This window comes from Tamandua tetradactyla, chromosome 12 (assembly GCF_023851605.1).
Source record: "Tamandua tetradactyla isolate mTamTet1 chromosome 12, mTamTet1.pri, whole genome shotgun sequence".
NCBI lineage: Eukaryota > Metazoa > Chordata > Mammalia > Pilosa > Myrmecophagidae > Tamandua > Tamandua tetradactyla.
The window spans coordinates 59,924,981-59,949,284 of NC_135338.1; the positions used below are offsets into that span (position 1 = coordinate 59,924,981).

Sequence of the window (24,304 nt, forward strand, 5' to 3'; positions counted from 1 at the left end):
TACTTATAACTCTAATAAGTAGGAAAAAAATCAACATCAAAAGTTTCACCTCTTCACAATTTCCCACTCCCATAAAACAGGGTATTTATATCTCACATCAGGAATGTCATACTCCAGATGAACTAGTCTTTTAATCCATATGGGGAGTTTCCTGAATGACACAATTGCATGGCTTTTCAGCATCAATTTAAAGTTCAAATACAGGAAGAGAGTTCAGAATTTGCAGACCCCAAGTAAGAATATTAAGATATTCCTAATCTTTCTAGACTCGTGATCTGCCACTTCTCTTCATCCAGCCAAGGAAAATTGACATATGCAACCCTTAAGAACTCCTTGTGTTATATCCCATCCCTCTTCCTTTGCAGAAAATCTCACCTCTAACTGAAAACATATCTGCCCATTAGTCCACCTGGGAAATTCTATTCATTCTGATCAGCTCAGCTAAAAGGATATGTGTGCTCTGAGAATCTTTTCTTTAACAGGAAAATGTGTTGCCCTCACCCGTGTGTTTATAAGACATTTGGTTTCCAAATCTTGTGCAATACATGTCAGATTTTAAGGTAAGCTAACATAATGGTTAAACATAGAAATGACCTGCTTACCTGGACTCAGGAGCTAGACTGCACAGGTTCAAACCCTGGCTCCATCATTTGCCAACCCCAGGACTTCTGCACATTACCTAATGGCTCTCTGCAGGTCAGCACCTGGGAACAAGGCTAACAGTGCCAGCCTCACTGGGTTATTATGGAGATTAAATTAATCTTTTAACACTTGAAAACGGCTTACAGCCGGGCTTGGAATATAGTGCTTACTAAATTTTTAAAAATATGCACACTTATATTGATACTTGGACTGGGAGACCTTTGAGGGTAAGGATTGTACCTTATGCATTTCTGTATCTTACATCCCAAGCTCTGGGCTAGGAGTACAGTTGGCACTCATTAAAAAGTTAAAAAAAAAAAAAAAAGAGCAATTTTAAAACAAAAACAAAACAAATAACACTGTTGTGTCAGTTTCTAAAAATAACCACTCTATGCCCCAAATCGAGGGAACAAATTATTAAAAATCAAGAAAGATAAAAATGTAATAAATAATGTAATACCTTGACCTTATAAATAGGATCACCATCAGCTGTACATTTATGCAGTTTCATCTTTACCATGAGAGACTTACAGGTACTTGCCCTGGTGTGCGGGAACAGCTCAGAACCCAGAGCCCTCACTCTTAAGCCTCGTCCTCTACCTCCTTGGAGGACTGCAGATACTGGAACTCCAGCCTGGGGATGTTCCCATTTCAACCCACATTCCAGGTCCCTCCCCAGGACTGTCCAGTTGACTGTTCTGTCAGGGGGGTTGACTTCAAATAGGATTATGGCAATGATTTTTGTTCCATCAAGCTAAATAATGATGTTCAAGACAGTTATTTAATTGAACTTTTCAAAAAGATCGACTTCGACATGCATTAGATCCCATCATTGAATTTCTTGGGCATGAAAGAGCCATATTTCCATGGAATTGCAGTCACAGCAGTTGGGGATGGGCAGGACACTGAGGCCATCAGGTAGCTCCAGTAGCATGGCTCCATGCAGGGCTGTCTGTGTGTCCATGTCGTTTTGTTTTGTTCTGTTTCGTTTTCCTGAAATAGCACAGAAATACCAAGTTAAAATTCAAGCTCTGCCACTTATTATCTGTGTTTCCCAAGGCAAATGACTTACAATCTCCCAGTCCCCAGCTGAGTATCTGTGAAAGGGAGAGATGGTACCTCAGAAGAGTATTGTGGTATGTAAGTTAAGACATGCAGGCCAAAAGTATAGCACAAAGCCTGGAATATAATAGATGCTCAATAAATGATGTTCCTTGATGCTGGTTGTGATGTCTTTATTTGGGTCTTCATCAACTTCAAGGTAAGATGTCCTGTAATATAAATGTAAGCATCATATAATAATCAGAGCTAAAATAGATTAAGTAATTACTATGTGCTGGGCATTGTGGTGCACATATGTTGACTCATTTAATCCTCAAAACAATCCAGTGAGATGGTGTTATTAGTGGATGAGAAAACTGAAGCACAATTTTATCACCAAAAAATCTCTTAAATACAAAGCTATGCTGCCTTTTCTTTTTTTAGAAGAAAACAGGTATACATCTAGTGGGCTACCAGAGGCTAGTGTGGTATAGATGGATAGTATGAATGACAAATAATGCATATATATTTTATTTGAAATAAAAGTGCTTATACAGTGCAATGAATTGACTTGACTGTATACTTGCTTGACTGTGTACTGAGCAAAGACAAAGCTGAAGCACATCACCCTTCTTTGTTGACATATATTAGGAGATAAGTAGGAAGACACTAATTGTTTTGTTAAAAACTGACCTTCCCTTAAGACCTGATCATAGAAGTATAAACAATGTAAACCAATTCATCATTACCAGCTGCCACATCATATCTGAGTCACTTGTGTACTCTGAGATCAAACATATACCTGCCGATATACCTGGGAAGGGTTGCGATATCAGTTAGGTTTGTGTTCTTCATAGGTAGAACTGAAGAAGAATAATTAGGAGAAAGTTTTACATCTTATTAAGAACAAATCACTAGTATTCCCTTAAATGACAGGTTACAATAGAAAGATACTGACTTGGAGTTACCCGTTCTCACTTTGGTTCACCTTTACTTTTACTTTTTATTCATGATTTACATAGTTGTTTAATTCATTTGCTTATAGTACAATCCTGTCACAAAGGATTAAAGCACAAGATACCTATTATTCATTCAACATTTGTATTTTTCAAGCTTTATATTTACTCTACTACATCCACAATATGTCAGCAGTTCTTGGATATTAAAAGAAATATTAAATGGATAAAACTCTCTCCTAAAATGCAGATGCATATAACTATAACGGTACTAAATGGGAAGGAAAAAAAAAAGCCCACATGTTCACATGCACAGAATATGGTTCAAGTCTTTGGATTTAAAAACAATTTCCCCAGAGAAGCTGGCTCTAATGGAATTTCCAGAAAACTTCCTTTGCCCCTAAAAAGAACCTGAAAGCCCTAATCCAAAATTTTGAAAACTGCAGTTATGAGATGCCGTAAATGATGATGAGAGCAGTTGGAGGGAGAGGATGACAGCGTCTGCCATTTAGCTCTAGTGGAGAACAGCCTCTTTGGCTGATGGTGGATAAGTAAAAACCAGCGAAGTCCCAGAGGTGCTTCGAAGGATGGGGTAGAAAAGTACTGAACATATTCCCTGTCTGTATGGGTAACAGGGCTCCATGGCTAGGAAAGTTTTCTAAGCAGTGAAATGACTCCTGAATAGAGCTCTCTCCCAACATCAAATGTGGCAAAAAAAAAAAAAAAAAGGATGTACAAGTTGATATAGTAGAACAGGAAATTACAAGGCAAAGAACACAAAAAAATCAAGACAATGCTAGAGCTTCAGCAGAATTCCACAAGGCTAGAAAGCAGGTTAACTCTGAAAGCCCTAGCAAACATCACTCTCGTTTGTAAACCACCTGTTCATCACATGCCCACACGTTGACCGACTCCATTTCCCCCCAAGTACTGAAGAATCCTACATTCAGCCTTTTAAGCGGCCTGCATTTCTTTGCTAGTCTGGTAGCTGAGCATCTTGTTCCAGGCACTTGTGGTGCGGGTACCTGGAAGCTGCCAGCTCAATGCCCTGAATGTGGTGTCTGACGTTGTTTGATAGTTTCCACTAATTGCTGTCTGATGCACGTTTTCTGCATGCTCTATGATTTTAATAAACTCCTCAGCAGTTTGGGCTTCTCTGAAACAGATAATGAATCCTGTACATATTATGAGTAAACAACCGAACGTTGTCATCTTCATAACAGTGAACTGCCCCTTAAGCACCGCACCCACCTGGGCTGTAGGTGTGTGATGGCGAATTTCCAGTCTGGTCTCCACTGACCATTCCAGAAGATTTTAGGCTGAGGCTGATGGTTTTCAATACATGCAGTAACAGTCTGTTACCCATCTATAGTTTTAGCATAAACAGTACAGAAGCTGTTGGAATAACACTTTCTCACATGGCCCTGAATGTACTGTTAGGAGAGTCTCTCCACGACTTCAGACCTCCACTACTTCCTCTGTTGGGGGTCACTTGCTTCTTTCCATAAGGGATCAAACTTAAATGAAATTTTGTTTCTCGGATCTAAAAATCTGCTGTTACCCAGATCACCATGTTCTGTGGTCCAGACCTGGTTGTCATATCATTCTGTCCTCACAGGTGTGAACTGATCCATGTTATAAAAATGTATGTGCTGCCCCTTCCCTGAGAAGATTGCCAATAAGTAGTAGCCAGACATCATTAAACACTTCATTACATTCCCCTCAGGGTGCATGAGTGATGAATTTAACAGCTATGTGTACCTTCTTATCCAACACCCAATCCTCAAAGTCAGCTGTCTTGGACTGTTCTGACTCAGCCCATCCACCTCTATGATACAGGACAGGAAGGAAGCCAAGCCCATGCTGTCATTGATACAAATATTTATTGATCACCTATTACATCTTCAATGTTGTTCTAGTTACATAGGATTTGAGTAAGAAGGAAGGCCTTTTATCTCTATCTGCTAGCTTTCCCTGTGTAACAAACAAACTACAAACTTCGTGGCTTAAAACAATACCTATATTAACTTAGTTCACAAGGGTGTGGGTCAGCCAGGTGGTTCCTTTAGGCGATAATGGCTTGCTGACATCTCTCCTGCATCTCTGGCCAGCTGGCAGTTTGGTTGGTGACCGGGTGATCTCGGATAGGCTGGTTCACGTCTATGGATGGCAGGTTGTTGGCTGGGCATCTTTGTTCTCCTCAAGGTGACCTCCTTTCATCCAGCCAGCCAGCTGAGAATCATTCCCACATGCCCTCAGGTGCAGCAGGCGGGAAGGTAAGCACCAAGGTGCAAGCATTTTCCAAGAATCTGCCTGTGTCACATTTGCTTTTGCTCTATTGAACAGGGCAAGTCACATGATCAAGCTGAGCGCCATCATGGGAGACGACGATCAAGGTAACGGGTACAGGGACACTGGGGTGTCTTTGGGGCATTTTTGCAAATATACCACAAGGTTCCAGGCCCATATCTTATCAATAGGCCAGTCATTTAGCTTCTCATTAATCAGGCCAGTTGTTTAATTTCTCTGCAAGCCTTAAGTACTCTCACAATAATTGTTTCTTGAGTAAATAAAGAAACTATACTTATTTCAGGATGTTCCTGTGAAATTTGAGATAACATATTTATAACTGCTGGGGAAAGATGTACAAATCTGGGGTTTTGTTATTAAGGACTCAGAAGCTCACTTTCATTGTATATGTTGTCTATACTTCACTTTTGCGTTGCTGCCCAAAAATAATTGAATAACTCCTTGATAATTGGAATATTCACATCAGGTTTTTCTACAAATAATTGAAAGAATGCATTTTTTTCTGAAGTATGTTTGAATTGCAGGTCTGGTATGACATCTATCTTTTTACATCAACGATACATGTTTAGTTTCATTCTTGTAAAAATAAAACAAATTGTTCTAAGGTCAGTTGTATGTGAAATGAGTAGAAAACAAGTTGGGCCTGATTATGAAGATACCTAAAATATCCAAATTTCTTCCTTAAAAGTGATATTAAGCACTTCAGACCCATACTCTATGCTGTGTTAGTGTGTGAGTGTTTTCTTACTGGTATTTGGAACACGCGATTCTAGGTTTAAAGTGTTGTGTTTCATCCCAAATGTGCCAATCCCTGACCTGACATTTCTGGGTTATGCCCGGGAGATGACCCAGGAATTTGGAGCTGTGTTTTTTTATGTACACCATGTAAAACTGAGATCTAAGTAATTTAACAGTAATGATCCTACAAGCATTAATCTTCTTATGCAAATTTATGCAAACTAATGTAAATTTCCAGTGGCCTACAGGCCATGGTCTCAAAGCATAACTGCTGTGGCCAAGCAGAATTTTGAATAAAAACAGAAAATGTGATGGAGTTGCATGGTGTGAGCTCTGTAATGTTGACTCCTTAAAAAGACTCTTTCCAAAACACAGTGCCAGGCACATTCATATTTAATGTCATCCAAGCTTCACAGCAAACCACTAGAAAGCCATCATTTTCTATTTTTAAACTGTGGAAACCTAGGCCCAGGTAGGTTAAACCACTTGACCAAGATCACACAGCTAGAAAGCAACATATCTGGTTTATAATTCTGTTCCTCTAGAATGTGAATTTTACAAGGCAGACTTGACCTTCTTCATTTCAATGTACATCCACTGTGTGCAGTGTAATGTTTTTGCCATAATGGAAATTAATCAATTAAGTTATTCAACAATTATTTATTGAGCATTTACCATGTGCCTGGTGAATCACAATTTATGATAAAGTAATACAGCACGCAGACACATTTTGTATCCAGGAACTTTCATTACAATGTTATTTATGTTAATAGAAAAGTTAAGCTATCTAAATGCACAATAAATCGGAAAACATTGACAGATTGGAATATCACATGGTCATTGTTAAGGAATATCTAATGATACAGAACAGTGGTCATCAAACTATGGACCATGGGCCAAATCTGTCCTGCCATTTGTTTTGTGTAAAACTTTTATTGGAACACAGCCATAATCATTGATTTATAGCTGCTTTCTCCACTAGTGGCAGAGTTGAGTAGCTGTGACACAATCCAAATGGTCCAAGAAGCTGAAATACCTACTATGTGACTCTACAGAAAATTTCCAACCCTGATATAGAGAAATGGTCACAAAATGACGGTGTAAAGGGCAGAACACATAGTGAAAACATATTAACAGATATTATGATTGCATTTTCATTCTCTCTAGTTTAGATGAACTTTCTAGGCTACTCAGTTTGACAATAACTCATCACATGGCTGTTTCCTGTGCTCCAGACACTGATCTAGGATCTGGGCACTGAGACCCCAGAGATAAATCAGATAATCCTACCTTCAAGACACCCACCATCAGGTCACCTGGTACAAAGTATTAATTGAGGAAAAGTGGGATTTATACCAAATTCCTTAAAAAGAAAAAAAAGAGATAAATTAGAATTATGAAGAGCAGAATTAACCATAAACACACAAAAAAATGAATTCCAATTGCATGATTATACAGATAAATTTTAAAATCCAAATTAGAAAAGTATATTTCACATGACTCAACCAGAAAATAATATATTCCAAGAGGACAAAACAAGATGATTAGGACAAAACGTAATCTATTTAAATGAGTGTGCATATGTATATATAGATAGACATAGATAGAGATAAAGACGATATATGTATAGATACAGCTATATAGATATGGATGCAAGTCTCTTGTGTGTTGCATATACACAAATACTCTTATGAGCAGAATCTCCATTCTTTTCAAAAGTATAGAGAATACCATTATGTATAAGTCAATTAAGTGTGTTAAAAAACATTCCAAAGAATCAATAGAATACATCCATGTTCTCTGACTACAATGCAATTAAATTTTAAAAATCAACAGTAAAGTATAGTCAATTCCCACTTCTCCTAACATGCTAATATGCTTAGAAACATGATGCGTTAAAAAGGGAACTACAGGGCCGCGGTGGCTCAGCGGGCAAGAGTGCTTGCCTGCTATGCCGGAGGACCCCGGTTCGATTCCCGGCCCCAGCCCATGTAAAAAACAAACAAACAAACAAAATATAATAAAACAAGAAAATGTTTAAAGATGTTTCCCTTTCTTCCATCCTTCCTTCCTTCTCTCTGTCTTTCCTTCCCTTCCTCCCTTGAAAAAAAAAAGAAAAAAAAAAAAAAAAAAAAAGGGAACTACAATTAAAATTTTAAAAACTGAGTGTATATTGGGTGGGCAGCGGTGGTTCAGTGGCAGAGTTCTCGTCTCCTGTGCTGGAGACCCAGGTTCAATTCCTGGTGCCTGACTATGCAAAAAAAAAAAAAAAAAGTGAGTGTATACTACAACTAATTGGAAATAAATGTGTCGCATATCTCAACTCATGTAATGAAGCTGAATCAATACAGTCAAATGTACAGCTTTAACCGAATTTACTTAAAACAATTCAAATTTTAAATGAATTTAAAATTTAAAAATGTATAAACAGCCTAATTAAATTAATAAGAAATTTTAGCAAATTTGCTGGATATGAGATAAATGTGTAAGAAAATTGCATTCTTTTTTTTGGCGTGGGCAGGCAACAGCAATCGAACCTGGGTCTCTGGCATGGCAGGCTAGAAGTCTGCCTGCTGAGCCATTCTGACCCACCCTAGAAAACTGCATTCTTTTCAATTATAATTGACTACTAAAAAATATATAATGGGAGTGGGTCACAGTGGCTCAGCAGGTAGAGTTCTCACCTGCCATGCCAAAGACCTGGGTTTGATTCCTAGTGCCTGTCTATGCAAAAAAAAAAAAAAAAAAAAAAAAAAAAAAAATATATATAAATATATATATTTAAATAAATAATGGAAAATATGTATTCAAAATAGCCACAGTTCTATTATGTATGGTGATAAACTTGTCAAAAGATGGGTAAATGGCTAGGTAGGCAATAAAAAATACTCCTATAAGTACTTGACCTAATTTTCCCCAAATTATTCTATAAATTCAATGCTGTTACAGTCCAAACTGTTTTGATTCTCAGAAAACTTGCTTTGAAGTCACAAAATTAACATGAAAAAAACAGAGCCAGTAAAAACCAAAACACAATTTTGAAAAAATGAGATCTGATACTTGTTCTACCAGATATCAAGTTATACTTTGAACTTCTAGTAATTAAAATAATATTGTCAGTGCAAAGGGTAGAAAACACACTAATACATCAAAACAGAGAGCCCAAAAATTGACCTATGCTAATATAGAAATTTGACATGGTCCAGCATTACAGACAGTAGTATGGGGGGAAACATGAGTCATTTTCCAGGGTCAATTGCTTATCAAAATCGAAAATAAAATATCAGAGAGCTACCTGCTTGTACTTATATATAAAAATGAAAACTCTAAAACATATAAGAAAATATCTTGCTGATATAAAGGCAGTGAAGAATTTATTAAACAAGAAACCAAATTTAAGGAAACTGACTGGAAAATTTGCCTCCAATATAAGTAAACATTGCTGCATAAGAAAGAAATTATTAATAATAAAAGACAAGATCAGACTGAGAGATGTTTATAAAGTAAATATAATTAACAAAAATAATCAACTTCTATAATTGATTTTTTAATGAAATCAACTTTATAAAAATATTAGCAAAATATTTATAAAATAAACTACAAGAGGATATTTTATGATAAAAAGTAGATAAAATGCATTCATCTTATGAAAATCTGAGATATACAAATAAAAATAGCAATAAGATGTCATTTTATACCCATCACATTGTCAAAAACACAAATGTCTGATAATATCAAATTCTGATGAAGATTTGGAGAAACAGGGACCCTTGTATACTATTAGTGGGATGGGAGGATAGTGCAATGAATCTGGAGAACAATTTGGCATGGTGTAATTAAGTTGAACGCTTTAATGCTCTTCAACTCAGAAATGTAACTTCTAAGGACACATCCAAAAGAAACTCACCCAAGTATGCAAAAAGATGTGTACAAAAATGTACATTTCAGCATTGCCACAAGAAATAAAAATTGGAGTGCTAAGTATCCATCAAGTGGGAAATGGATTTAAAATGTTGTATTCCTTCAATGAGAACACTATTCTGTAATGAAAATGAATTGTAACTATGCATATCAACATGCATGATTCTATAAAACGTTTAGTCTTTTGAATAAGAAGCAAGTTTCAAGAGGCACTTCTGGTAATAATGGAGTAAGAGCCTACTGGACAGATGACCCCACAGAAAACAACTATAGAATATGTACATAATATTAAAAACAGTCATCTGAAAGCACTGGGGAGTGAACAGAAGGAGGTAGATATACCTACTGGTGGGAAGTACATACACAAAGGAAGACAGCTTACAAAGCAAGTTCCTTTTTCATGATTTTTAGCCTGGGATAAATGCATTCAGGAGAACACTCAAGGTGGCAAGGGTGCTGGTGAGCAAAGTACTGTCTTTCTGGCTTGACAAAAAAAAAAAATCCAGGAAAACTATGGCTGCTGAATAGAGTGGGGGAATCCTGGAAATGAAAGGTTCAGAGGAAGGATTCCTGAAATTGTCCTAGCTATAACTCTGAGCAAGCCCTGGATGACATATGCATTGATCAAATCAGTTTAAGACAAAAGATCTGACTTGAGACAGAAACTATCACACAAAAAACAGCTTGCAGTATGTGACATAATTGCCTGTAAAGCAAAGGAAACACTTTTCATGAGAGAAAAGTAACAGAATGCAGAACATCCAGAATTTAATATTCATTATATGGAGGTTACAATCCAACATACCAGACACATGAAGAATCAGGAATTAAGCACACATTCCCAGGAAAGAAAAAGATAAAGTGAGGCCATCACTGAAATGATCCAATGTGGGAACTAACAAGCCACTATTAAAAAAAATAGCTATTATGATGACTAATGAATTAAAACAAAATACACTCCCCAGAAAAAAGAGTGAGAAAACATAACAAAGGAAGATAAATATTTAACAAAAGAGAGAGGGGACTAGATCCAGAACTGAAAAATACACATTATCCGAAATTAAAACGTCACTGGAATGGAGATAACAAAGGAAAGATTCTGTGAACTGGAACATAAACTGATAAGAATTATCTAATCTGAACAACCAAAAAGAAAAGTTGTTTAAAACTTTTAACAGGACCTCTGGGACCTGTTGAATAATATCAAGTAACCCTTCATGTATCTAATTGGAGTTCCAGAAGGCAAGGAAAGGAACAGTGATGCAGAAATGATACTTAAGAAAAAAAAAGACTGAAATTTCCCAAATTAGATGACAGAAATTAACAGGTTTAAGACACTCAGTGGACATGAAGCAGAATAAATACAAGCGAATAACACAATTAGACTGTTGAAAGCAAAAGGTACAGAGAAAATATTGAAAACATCGAGAGATTAACACATCACATACAGGAGAACAAAGTCAACACATTTCAGAAACAATAGTGGTCAGAAGACCATGGAAGATTATAAACTGATGAAAGAAAAAGTAATTATTAGCACAAAATCGTTTTCAGCAAAAATATCCTTCAAGAATGAAGGTGAAATAAATACATTTTCAAATGAAAGTAAGCTAAGAAGGTTTCCATCAGCAGATCTGCACTACAAGAAATGCTGGAATAAATTCTTTGGGCTGAAGGGAATGAAACTAGATGAGAACTCATATCTTAAGAAAGAAAAAAAGATTAGACATTACAAATAAATATATGTGCAATTCCAAAAGACAATTTTTTGCTTTTTTCCTCATAATCTCCTTATAGTGCTCATAAATGCTTAAAGTAAAATGCATAATAATTTCTGGTGAATTTATAATATATGCAGATGTAACATATAGAACAAGTAAAGCATAACACCCAGGGTTGGGAGTATAATCCTATACAATTGCAAGGTGTGTACATTTTACATGAGTGGCATACTAACAACTGTAAATAAAATGTGAACTTTAAAGAAGTAATTGTAACTCTTGGAGCAACCACTGAAAATATCATGCAAAGAACTAGATCTAAAGAGCTAATAGAAAAATAAAAATGGAAACAAGGGGGAAAAAAGCTCAAATAAATTTTTACAAGCCAGGATAGAAAAGGAGGAGCACAGGAACCATAAACAGAGAGGTTAAGTGATTAACAAATAACAGCATGGCAGAGCCAAACTCAAACACATCAATAATTGCCTTTTTTTAATGGCAGTCCAATAAAAAGCAGATTTTAACTCATTGTATAAAGTGAATAATATCCTGATACCAAAATTAAGCAAAGACATTGCAAGAAAAGGAAACTGCAGACCAGTGACCCTTATGAAAATAAACACAAAATATCTTCAACAAAATACTAGCAAAACCAGTGCAGCAACGTATATAAAGGATTATACAGCATGACCAAGTGGGATAAATTCCAGGAATCCAAGATTGTTTTAATATCTGAAAATCAATCAATGTGATAGAAGATTATAATAAATTATGTAACAGAATATTAATGTAATGTTTAATATAATGTAAATACAGGCATACATCATTTTATTTTACTTCATTGCACTTTACAGATATTGCATTTTTCACAAATTTAAAGCTTCAAGCAACCCTGTGTTGAACAAGAATATTGGCACCATTTTTTCCAATAATGTGTGCTCAGTTAATGTTTCTATGTGACATTTTGCTAATTCTTCTAACTTTTTCATTATTACTATAGCTGCTATGATAATCTGTGATCAGCGATCTTTAATGTTACTCCTATAAGTATTTTGAGGTACCATGAACGACATCCATATAAGACGGCAAACTCAATTGATAAATGTTGTTGTGTGTGTTCTAACTACTCCACAAACTGGCCGCTTTCCATCTCTCTCCCTCTCCTCAAGCCTCCCTATCACTCATGACACAACCATACTGAAAATAGGCCAATTACTATCTCTACAATGGGCTCTAAGCGTTCAAATGAGTGGAAGAGTTGTGCATTCTGTTCTTTCACTTTAAATAAAAATTAGAAACTCTTAAACCTAGTGAGTAAGGCATATTGAAAGCAAGATTGGCTGGAAGCTAGGCCTCTTGCATCAAATAGTTAGTCAAGTTGTGAATGCAGGGGGATAATTCTTGAAGGAAATTAGTAGTGCTACTCCAGTGAACACATGAATGGTAAGAAAGTAAAATAGCTTTATTGCTATTTTATTTATAACTTTCTCTAAGTAGAGAAAGTTTTATTGGCCAGGATAGAAGATCAAACCAGCCACAGCATTCCCTTAAGCCAAAGCCTAATTGGGAATAAGGCCCTGATTCTCTTCAATTTTATGAAGGATGAGAGCAGTGAAGAATCTGCAGAAGAAAAGTTTGAAACTAGCAGAGGTTGGTTCATGAGGCTTGAGGAATGAAGCTGACTCCATAAGATAAAAGCACAAGGTGAAACAGCTAGTGCTGTTATAGAAGTTTCAGCAGCAAGCTATCCAGAAAATCTAAGATAACTGATGAAGTTGGCTACTCTAAACAACAGATTTTCGTTATAGTTGAAATGGCCCTCTATTGGAAGAAAATGCCATCTAGGACTTATATGTAGAAATTCCTAAGGAATCCACTAAAAATATATTAGAACTAATAAATGAGTTCATCAATGTGGCAGGATAAAGATCAGCATACAAAAATAAATCGTATTTCTTTATACTTTCAATAAACAATACAAAAATGAAATAAGAAAATAATTCCACTTACAATAGCATCAAATTTAAATATTTAGAAATAAATTTAATGAAACACGTGCAAAAGCATACTCAGAAAACTACAAAACATTGCTGAAAAAAATTACAGAAGATCTAAATAAATAAAAAGACATCCCATGGGTATGGGATAATGACAATATTGCTAACATGGGAATACTTCTCAAATTAATACACAGATGTAATGCAGCCCCTATCAAAATCCAAACTAATTTTTTTATAAAAATTGATGAAACCAAGTGTTTTGTTTCCTAGGTGTTAGAGCAAATACCATGTAATGGTTCAGTTTAAACAATGGGAATTTATTGGCTCACGGTTTTGGGGATCAGAGAGTGTCCAAATCAAGGAATCATGATGGTTATGCCTGTTCCCCAAAGACCGCAGAGTTCTGGGTCTGACTGCCATCGTTTCTTGGTCCTTAGTTTGTCATATGGCAAGGCCCATGGTGGCATTTCCTGGTCTCTCCCCTCTGTTCTGGGTTTCGGTCACGTTCAGCTTCTTTCTGCTCCCTCTGGCTTTCTCTCTGTCTGAATTCATTCTCTTATAGAGGACTCCAGGAATAGGCTTAATACCCTTCCTCTGCCATACCTTAACTAAAGTGACCTCATCAAAAGGTCCTGTTTACAATGGGTTCACATTCAAAGGAATCGATTACGTTTAAGAACATGTTTCATGTTTTTTCTGGGGTACATACCTCCAAACCCCCACACCAAGAATAGACAAACATTTCTGAAAAATAATAAAGCCGAACAACACACTTCCTGATATCAAAACTTAATACACTAATATACGAATACGGCTATTAGTTTCCCAGGCTGCTCCAGCAAATATCGTGAAATGGGTTGGGTTTAAACAATAAGAATTCATTAGTTTACAGTTTAGAGAGCATGAAAATGTCCAAATCAAGGCATATTCAAGGGGACGCTTCCTTTCCGAACACCTGCTGCTGGACAGCCTGAGTTCCTCCGCCACACAGATGGTCTCTCATATCACTTCCGGGTTTTGTTGATATCAGCTTCTTGCTTCCATGGCTTTCTCTCTGGGTATTCATTCCATTTATAGAGGACATCAGTAAGAGAATTAAGACCCATCCCGAATGTGGTGGATCATACTTCAACTGAAGTAACCTGATAAAGCGGCCCTACTTACAATGGGTTCACACCCACAGAAATGGATTAAATTTAAGAACATATTTTTCTAGGGTATATACAATTCCAAACCACCTCACACAGCAACCAAGCCAGTGTGGTATTGGCATAAGAATAGACATACAGATAAAATGTATAAACTGTATAGAATTCAGAAACCAGATAATTCCTCAGGTTTATGGTCAGTTGAATTTTGACAAGGGTAGTTAAGAAATTCAGTGTTAATATTGAATGTCATCAACAAATGGTGCAAGGAGGAAAGGACTTTCACACACTAGAGAATGAATTTGGACCCCTATCTTACACTATGCACATAACACAAGAAAATCCAAAATGGGTCATAAATCAAAATGTAAGAGCTAAAATGATAAAGCTCAAAATAATTGTGAGTAAAAGAAGCCAGACAGAAAGGATCATGTAAAGTATGATTCCATTATATTTTTAAAAATCTAGAAAATGCAAACTAATCTATAGTCACAGAAAATCTATCAACCGTTTCCTGGGAGTACTTGTTTGAAAGGATTATATAGCCTAGAAAAGCCACATTTTAATCCTGATCCACCTTGTGAAGGCAGCCGTTTCTTCTAACCCCTATTCAGTACTGAAGTTTGGAAGCTTGATTAAATTATTTCCACAGAGCTGTGATACACCCGATTGTGGGTATTAACCTTTGATTAGAGGGAGATGTGACTCCACCCATTTGAGTTTACTGGAATTAATTCCAGTAACTGGAATTAGTTTACTGGAATCCTTTAAAAGAAAAAACATTTTGGAAAACACTTCAGAATCACAAGAACCACGAGAGAGCCACACAGCCAAAGACCTTTGGAGCTGAAGAAGGAAAACACCCCCTGGGGAGCTTCATGAAACAAGAAGCCTGGAGAGAAAGCTAGCAGACGTCGCCATGTTCACCATGTGCCTTTCCAGTTGAGAAAGAAACCCTGAACTTCATTGGCCTTTTTTGAGTGGAAGTAACCTCTTATTGGTACCTTCATTTGGACATTTTTATAGATTTATTTTGATTGGGACATTTTTACAGCCTTAGAACTGTAAACTCACGACTTAATAAATTCCCTCTTTTAAAAGTCACTCTATTTCTGGTATATTGCATTCTGTAAGCTAGCAAACTAGAACACTGGCTATGGGGAAGAGAAACTAAAGGAAAAAATTACCAAGGGGCATTATGAATTTTAGGGATGATGTTTATGTTCATTTTCTTGATGGTGGTGATAGTTTAACAGGAGTATATATAAATGTCTCAAAAATTACCACATTGTATATTTTAAATGAGGGCAATTTCTAGCCTGTTAATTACATTTCAATAAAACTATCAAAATATTAAAAATAAGATAACTGAGGAAACTATAAAAATTTGGCAAATACAAATCATGCTTCTAAATAATCCAGGTTAAAAGTATCTTACAATAGAAATTATAAAATATTTTGAAATGATTAATAATGAAATAGCTGTAAATTCATGAGATGCAACTGAAGCCATATGTGTTGCGAAATACATACCAATACATATTTATATTCCCCCCAAAAGAATCTAAAATTAATTACCTGAATTCCCATTTTAAAGATAAAACTCCTCTAAGAAAACATGGAAATAATTCTTTATGGCCTTGGGTTGGGCAATGATTTCTGAGATATGACCCCAAAAGCAAATTTAAGCAATAAAAGAAAATATAGAAAAATTGAACCTCATCAGAATTAAAAACTTTTGCGTGTCAAAGGACATCAAGAAACTAAAAGCACAGGCTGCAGAATAAGAGAAAATATTTATAAATTACATATCAAATAAATTACTTACCTAGAATGTAAAAAGAATCCATACATTTAAAGTGAGCAAATGAATTGAATAAATATTTCTCTAAATAAAATTTACAAATGACCAATAAGCACATGAAAGTATGCTCATCATCATTATCCATTAGCAAAATGCAAATCAAAACCAAATGATACCATTTTATCCCTCCTAGGATGGCTATAATCTTAAAGACAGATAATAACAAGTGTTGACAAAGATATGGAATAATTGAAACCCTAACATATTACTGCTTGGATTGTAAAATAGTGAAGTCACTTTGGAAAACAACTTGGCAGTTCCTCAAATACTAAACATAGAGCTACCATATGATCCAGCAATTTAATGCTTAGCTATAATACCGAATATAAATGAAAACATATGTCCATGCAGAAATCTGCATATGAATGTTCACATAAATATTACTCATAATAGCCAAAAAGTGAATATAAATCAAATGGTCATCAGTGAGTGAACATAGCCACAATAATGGCTTGTCTGCACAATGGAACACAATTTGACAATGTAAAAGAGTGAAGAACTGATGCTTGGTACAAAATGGTTGAACCTTGAAAACATTGTGCTGAGTGAAAGAAGCCAGTCAACAACAAAACACATATTACATGATTTGATTATGTGAGAAGTCCGAAATAAGCAAGTCCATAGAGATAATACACAGATTAATCTTTCCTGGGGCTTGAGTAGGGAAGGGGAAGTGGGAATGGGAAATCACTGCTAATCTGTTGAAGATTCCTTTGGGGATGTTGTAGAAGTTCTAAAATCAGACTGTGGTGATGGTTGTACAACTCTGTGAATATATTAAAAACTACTGAACTGTATTTTATAAATGAGTAGATTTCATGGTATATGAAATATATTTTGCTAAAGCTGTTAAAACATATCATCTTATGATTCACCATGGACAAAAAAGGCAAAAACTGTCAGAATAGTTCAATACTTGAGACCCAACTATATGCTGTGTATAAGAGGTGAACTTGACATGTAGAAATGCAAGGTGGAAAGTATTTGAGTAGCAAAAAATATAAAATCCTAACTTTAAGTGTTAGAAGATAAGAGTGATTATATTAAAATTTCAAAACAAAGACAACTTTCAGAATTAAATGGCAGACTTTTTAATGAAGTAGGGCCAATTCATCAGGAAACCATAATAATTATATCTGTGTATGAGGCTAATGACAGAGCTTCAATACAGATGATTCAAAAACTGTGACAGTTAAAGGGAGAAAGAGATAATCCCAAAATTATAGTAGGATATTTTGACATTCTTCCACCAGCAGTAGATCCAGTGACAAGACCAAAGTATCAGAAAAGAAATAGATGATCTGAACAACACTATCAACGACCTTGACTTAACTGATATTTATAAAATACTACACCCAATGACTTCAGAACACATTCTCTTCAAGTGTGTGTGGTATGTTTGACAAGATAGAGCATATGTCTTCAAATGTCTCCTTAATTTAAAAAGATTGAATTCATACAGAGTTTGTTTCAGATCTCAACATTAAAAGTTAATTACAAAGACTTCTACTTCTGGCCAAGATGAAGTAACAGGGAATGGATTTACCATTCCATCTGTAACAACAACAAAAATGGCTACAGAAAGTGCCACCTGAAAGCCTCCGGAATCAATGCCTGAGACTCACACATGTCCAGGAATAGCCGCTGTCCCCAACAGGCAGAGTTAAAAGCCTTTTAATTCAGGGAAAAGTTAACCCTCCTTCCCTTCCATGTAATGAAATCTAAAAGAAATACCTAAAAGGATCAAACTGTTTCTAAATAACTTAATATTTTCCCAGAACAAAGCTGAAAAATAGTTTTAAGAAGACAAAAATATCTAGCTCCCAACAGGATAAAATTTATCCAATAAAAAAATCAATGGATATGCAAAGACACAAGAAAATAAAACATATTGAGAAGAAAAAATGATCAATAAAAATTGACCCAAAGATGACATAGATTATAGAATTAGTGGAGTAAAACAATTATTAATATTGTGTTTCTTATGTTCAGGAAGCTAGTGTAAATAGGTCAATATCATTAGGTAAACAGAAAAACTTTTTAAAGACAAATAAACTTCTACGTTTGAAAACTGCAATATCTGAAATTAAAAATACACTGTATTAAATTAATGGCTTATTAGACATTGCAGAAGAAACAATTTATAAATTTGAAGACATAGCAAGAGAAACTAAAATGAGATATATAGAGAAAAATATTGGGGAAAATGAGCAGAATATAGTGAAACAATCTGAAGTAACAAATATTTCTTATAGTCAACACCAAAAGAATATCATCAGAGAAAAAAATTGATAATTTGGATTGCATATCTGCTCCTCAAAATATGTATGAGAATAAAATGATATGCTTCTGACTGGGGGAAAATGTATCTGATAAAAGACTTGTACCAAAATATGTAAAGAACTATCAAAACACAACAATAAAAATATTTTTAAAAAGGCAAAGGATTTGAGCAGACATTTCACCAAAGTTGTATATAATCAGATGCTCAATATCATCAATCATCAGGAAAAGGTAAAATAAACCCACAATGAGGTGCTAGTACACACCTACAAGAATGTCTAAAATTAAGAAGCCTAAATATAGCAAATGTCAAGAAAGGGGAGTGACTGGAACTACTCATGTGCTGCTGGTAGGATGTTAAACAATACAATCATTTCAGAAAAAGTTTGGAAGTTACTTAAAAATGTAAACATACACCTGCCATTAATGCAAACCATTCCACTCTCAGATATTTATTCATGAGAAATAAATGCATGTCTTTATAAAGAAATAATGTACAAATGTTCAAAGTAACTTTATTTGTACTAACTGATCACTGTATACAACCCAAATGTCTATTAGCAAATGGATGGATAAACAAATTGTATTACATCTATACAAAGAAATATTGCTTGGCATTAAAAAGAATGAGCTATTATACACTCAAAAACATGGATAAATGCTCAAAATAATCATGAGTAAAAGAAGCCAGACAAAAAGGATCATATAAATGGAAGATGCCATTCATATTTTCAAAACTCTAGAAAATGCTAATCTATTTTGACAGAAAGCCTATCAGTAGTTTCCTGGGTATGAGGAACAGGGGCTGAAGGGAAGAATTAGCACAGGTCATCAGGAACTTCGGGGAGTGACAGATATGCTCATTTTATTGATGGTGGTGAGAATTTTACAGGAGTTAAATGTGCCAAAAATTATCACATAATACTCTTCAAACAAATGCAACTTATAGCCTAATTATATTTCAATAAAGCTATCAAAATATTACTACAAATAAGATAACTAAGAAAACTATAAATATTAGGAATTTACTTATAAAGCTTCTAAATAATCAAGGTTAAAAGTATCTTACAAAAGAAATGAGGGTGGGGTGCAAGGGTAGTTCAGTAGTAGATTTCTCGAAGACCTGGGTTCGATTCCAGACCCGTGTACTTCCCCCCCCCAAGAAAACAAACAAACACAAAATCAATAAATGGTGCTGCAATAAGGGATACACACATGGAAAAAGAATGAAATGTGACCCCTGCCATATAGCATACAAAAGAAAAAGAAAAAGAAATTGGAAAATGTTTAGAACTGAATGATAATAAAAATAAAATATCTGAAAATTTGTAAAATGCAGCTAAAGCCATACAAAAGGGAAAATTTTTACCAATACATAGTTATATTCCAAAAGAAGACCTAAAATTAATTTTGTGTTCCCACTTTAAGAAAGTATTTAAAGAAGAAAGAATTAAACACAAATAACTATGCACAAGGAAGTAATGGCAAGAAAAGAAATAAACTATATAGGGTATGGTAAAAATAGAGAAAAACAGCATAACTAAAAGCTGATTCTTAAAAGGATCCACAAAACAGATGAGTCTAGATGGATTGCTCAAGAAAAAAGAGAGAAGATATAAATTCTAATGATAGGGTTGAAAAGAGAGGAATAGCTATATTCCTACAGACATTAAGGACAATAAAGAAATATTATGGACACCTTTATGCTAATAAATTTTACACTTTAGATGACATGGTCAAATTCCTTGACAGACAAAAGTAACAAAATTGCCCCCCCCAAAAGAAATTAAAAACCTAACTACCCTTATATATATTAAAGAAATCATTGAATAAAAGCTTTCCTCAAAAGAAAACTCCAGATTGCTTGACCAGATTGCTTCACTGGTGAATTCAATCAAGCGAAACAGAAGTAATACCAATTCTACATAAACCCCCTTAGAAATAGAGGAGGGAATACTTCCCAACTCATTTTATGAACCCAGGATTATCAGACAAAAATCAAAGAAATATATCACAAATAAAAAAATAGCAAACCAGTATCCCTCTCAAACATTGTAAACTTTACAAAATTTTAGCAAACTGAATCCAATATATAAAACAAATTATAACCATGACTAAATGGGTTTTACCCCTGTAATGCTGGGTTGATTTAATAACCAAAAATCCAACAATGTACTTTACCAGATTATGTAGACTATAAAATAAAAGCTATAGGATCATTTTAACAGACGCAAATAGTCTTTGACAAAATTTAAAATGCATTAATGATTAAAACCATCCGCATATTAAGATCGCAGAAAATTCCCCTGATCTGATTGATAGCATCTATGAAAACCCTACACCTAACATAATTCCTAGTGGTAAAAGGACAATATGTCCTACCTATGTTCATCAGAAACAAGCAAGGATGTCTTCTCTCTCCACTTTTACACGTCTTTTGTACTGAACATCATAGATGTTGCAATAAGGCAAAACAAAAAAAGAAAAAAGGCAGTTATATTGAAAAGGATGAAATAAAATTTTCTTTACTGAAGATAATATAATCATTTACCTAGGAAATCCTAAAGAATCTACAAAAGAAAAAAAAAATCCTAGAACAAATAAATGAATTCAGAAGTGTGGCAGAATATAGGATCAATATAAAATAAATCTAATAGACTTCTATACACTAGGAATAAACAACAAGAAAATGAAATTTTATAAAGAGCTTCATTTTCAAAAGTCTCAAAAAAAAGCCAGGAAATACATTTAACAAAACATGTGCTAGCCAGTACAGTGAAACCTATAAAACATTACACACAAAATTAAAGAAGACCTAGGTAAACACAGCAATATTCAATGCTACTTTAATATGAACCCTTCCTGGCATTAAAAAAAAGAAGAAATTGCTAAGCCAATTCTAAAATTTATATGAAAGTGCAGAGGATCTAGAATGGCCAAAATAATTTCAAAAAATAAGAAAATGGATAAAAATTTTATACTGCCTGATTTCAGCACAGACCATGAAACTATAGTAATAATGACCGTGTGTAATTGATGACAGGATGGATATATAAATGAATTTAACAGAAAGAGAAAGTACAAAAATAAACTCATATTTATTTGGCTAATTGATTCCAACCAAATATGAGTTACTCCATAAGGGACTGATAATTAATTTAATCACAGGAACAACTAAATTATCTGTATATTAAAAAAAAAGAACACTGACATATTTCACACCATAGAGAAATTGACTTGATATGAATCATAAACTTATGTACAAAAAATAAACTAATAATAAGAATCTAGAAAAAAGTTTAGGGGAAGATATTCATGATGATGGATTATGCAACAATTTCTTAAACAGGACAGTAAAAGCAGAGGCCTTGAAAGAAAAGAAAAGGGGGGTCTTAAAAAATTAAAAACATTGAATTTTGAAACAAAGAATTAAGAAAATGAAAAATTATGTCACGCACTGAAAGAAAATCTTTGCAATCATGTATTTGACCAAGAACTTATATCCAGAATATATAAAGAATTTTTATCACTTAATAAGAAGACAAATTAATTAAAAAATTGGCAAAACATTTCAACAGACACTTTACCAAATAAGATGTATGCACAAACAATGAACACAATGAGAAGAAGCTCAATCCCACTAACAATGAGGGAAAGGGAAGTTAAAACCACATTGTGCAATGTTACCAGTAGCCACCAACTGGTTTAAATTTTAAAAAAATAATAACAATAGCAAGCTTAGTGAGGATGTGGAGCAACTGGAACTCTCATGCACTGCTGGCAGGAAAATAGAGTTTAAAAGGCTGTGGGGGAGGGCAGCAATGGCTCAGCAGGCAGAGTGCTCGCCTGCCATGCCGGAGCCTGCTCATGCCAAAAAAAATAAAAAATGCAGAAGGCTAAGCAGCCACCTGCTCTACGGCATGCCAATTCACCCTTACATGTCCCGCAAGAACAGAAATCCTGTGTCCACACTTCTGTGTGAATGTTCACAGCAGCTTTATTTATAGTATGCTCACACTGGAAACAACCCAAATTTTCTTCCACAAGTGAATGGGTAAATGAATTGTGAAACTCCTTCTATGGGATATTACTCAACAGCATAAAATGAAATATTACAATATATAACAGCATGGATGAATCTCAAGAATATTATGCTAAGTGAAAGAAGTCAGATACAATAGACTACACACCATACAATGCCATTTATATGAAATTCCAGAAAAGACAAAACTATAGGGATTGAAAACATATCTATGGTCAGTTGGAGCCAAGGGTCAAAAGTGGGGCTAAGCTGCAGAGGGTTTACTTTTTAGGAGACAAAAATATTCTTTATCTCAGTTGTTGTGGAGGTTAAATGACTATGTGATTCCCCAAACTCATCAAACTTTAAACTAAAAACAGGTAAATTTTACTGTCTATATTGTATACTTCAAGAAAGATGAGTGAAAAATGCAAGTTGCATGCTCAGTTTATGAATATTGATTGAATTATACACTTAAGATGTGTGCATATACATTATATCAACAAAAAGTAAAAGTAATTACAGAATGATTGTATGCATAATGTTTGACATATGTAATAGTCTTCATAATATATGTAAAGAATGCCCTATATAAAATTTTATTTATGGATTTATAGAGACACATAAATGTCTACAAAAGCATACATGGCTGCGAATGTGCCTGTATTGCTTATGCATGTTGCATATACAGACTATAAATGATTATTAACATTAACTTATGTTGTATTTGTATAAAAACTTGCATGGAAACAATAAATACCAATACTCCAGATGGAGATTTTGAGGAGGAAGGAGGGAAAACAGTGGGATAGTAGATTGGTGTAGAAGAGATTTAAAATACTTCCCTAATATTTTGTTTCTTGTATAAACTGTGAGAATTTAGTTGAGTATGAGGGTGTGCAAAGAGGATAAGTATACTAATATACAGATTCAGAATCCCTTAGCTGAAGCCCTTAAGACAGATGATTTCAAAATTCAGAAAATTTTGAATTTTAGCAAAGTAGTATGATTCATATACTGTATAAGACTTAGCCCCAGCAGGATCTGAGGCAGCCTATAATTAAACACATGGATGCTTCTGCTGCCAAAGGTATGGATTTTCACAGAAAAAAGGATATGATGATAACTATAAATAGCCTCACTTGGGGTCAGATCAGGATCTGCTGCCAAAAGGTTTGGCCACAAATGCAACAACAAATCAGAGCTTTTCAGATTTTAGCATTGTTGATTAATAAGGGATTGTGGATCTCCAGAAATTTTTCATAGATATAACATTTTAAAAATATAAGGCATGGATGAGCAGACCCTCAAGATTGAGCTATCTTCAGTTTCCTGCACAATTAGTTTAGGCATAAAATAAACAAACATCAGGATTCTGTGCTGAGCTTCAGAAGCATCTCCCCTATTCTACTTCCTCTGCAGCTGCACGAACCCTTCTCTTTGCTGCTGCTCAGGTTCAAATTCAAGTTCAAGTTTGCTCTCTGTATTTCCCCACCTCCCCTCCCCCCCGCCACCATTCTCAGCCCACAGTGTTACTAACTCTGGCACTGCTTTCTCGTTTCTTGACCAGCACTTCTGAGTTCTTACTCCTTGCATCTGCAAACGCTCAAAGCTCAGTGTAAATTTAGCTTGTTCTGCTTCCTTCCATAATGCTTGGCA

At 34.9% G+C, this 24,304-nt stretch overlaps 1 long non-coding RNA gene and 1 pseudogene across 1 annotated transcript in view; both read right to left on the bottom strand.

Annotated features, from left to right (window-relative positions):
• Positions 1-1,145: 1,145 nt before the first annotated feature.
• LOC143651539 (uncharacterized) overlaps positions 1,146-24,304 on the bottom strand; it is a 28,325-nt gene continuing 5,166 nt past the window's right edge. Inside the window, exons 2-4 of the long non-coding RNA XR_013160021.1 lie at positions 6,978-7,050; positions 1,762-1,913; positions 1,146-1,635 (exon numbers count right to left, since the gene is read on the bottom strand). This is a non-coding gene — a long non-coding RNA (uncharacterized LOC143651539). The remainder of the gene's footprint in view (positions 1,636-1,761; positions 1,914-6,977; positions 7,051-24,304) is intronic.
• LOC143652677 (F-actin-capping protein subunit alpha-1 pseudogene) lies at positions 3,594-4,828 on the bottom strand (annotated as a pseudogene).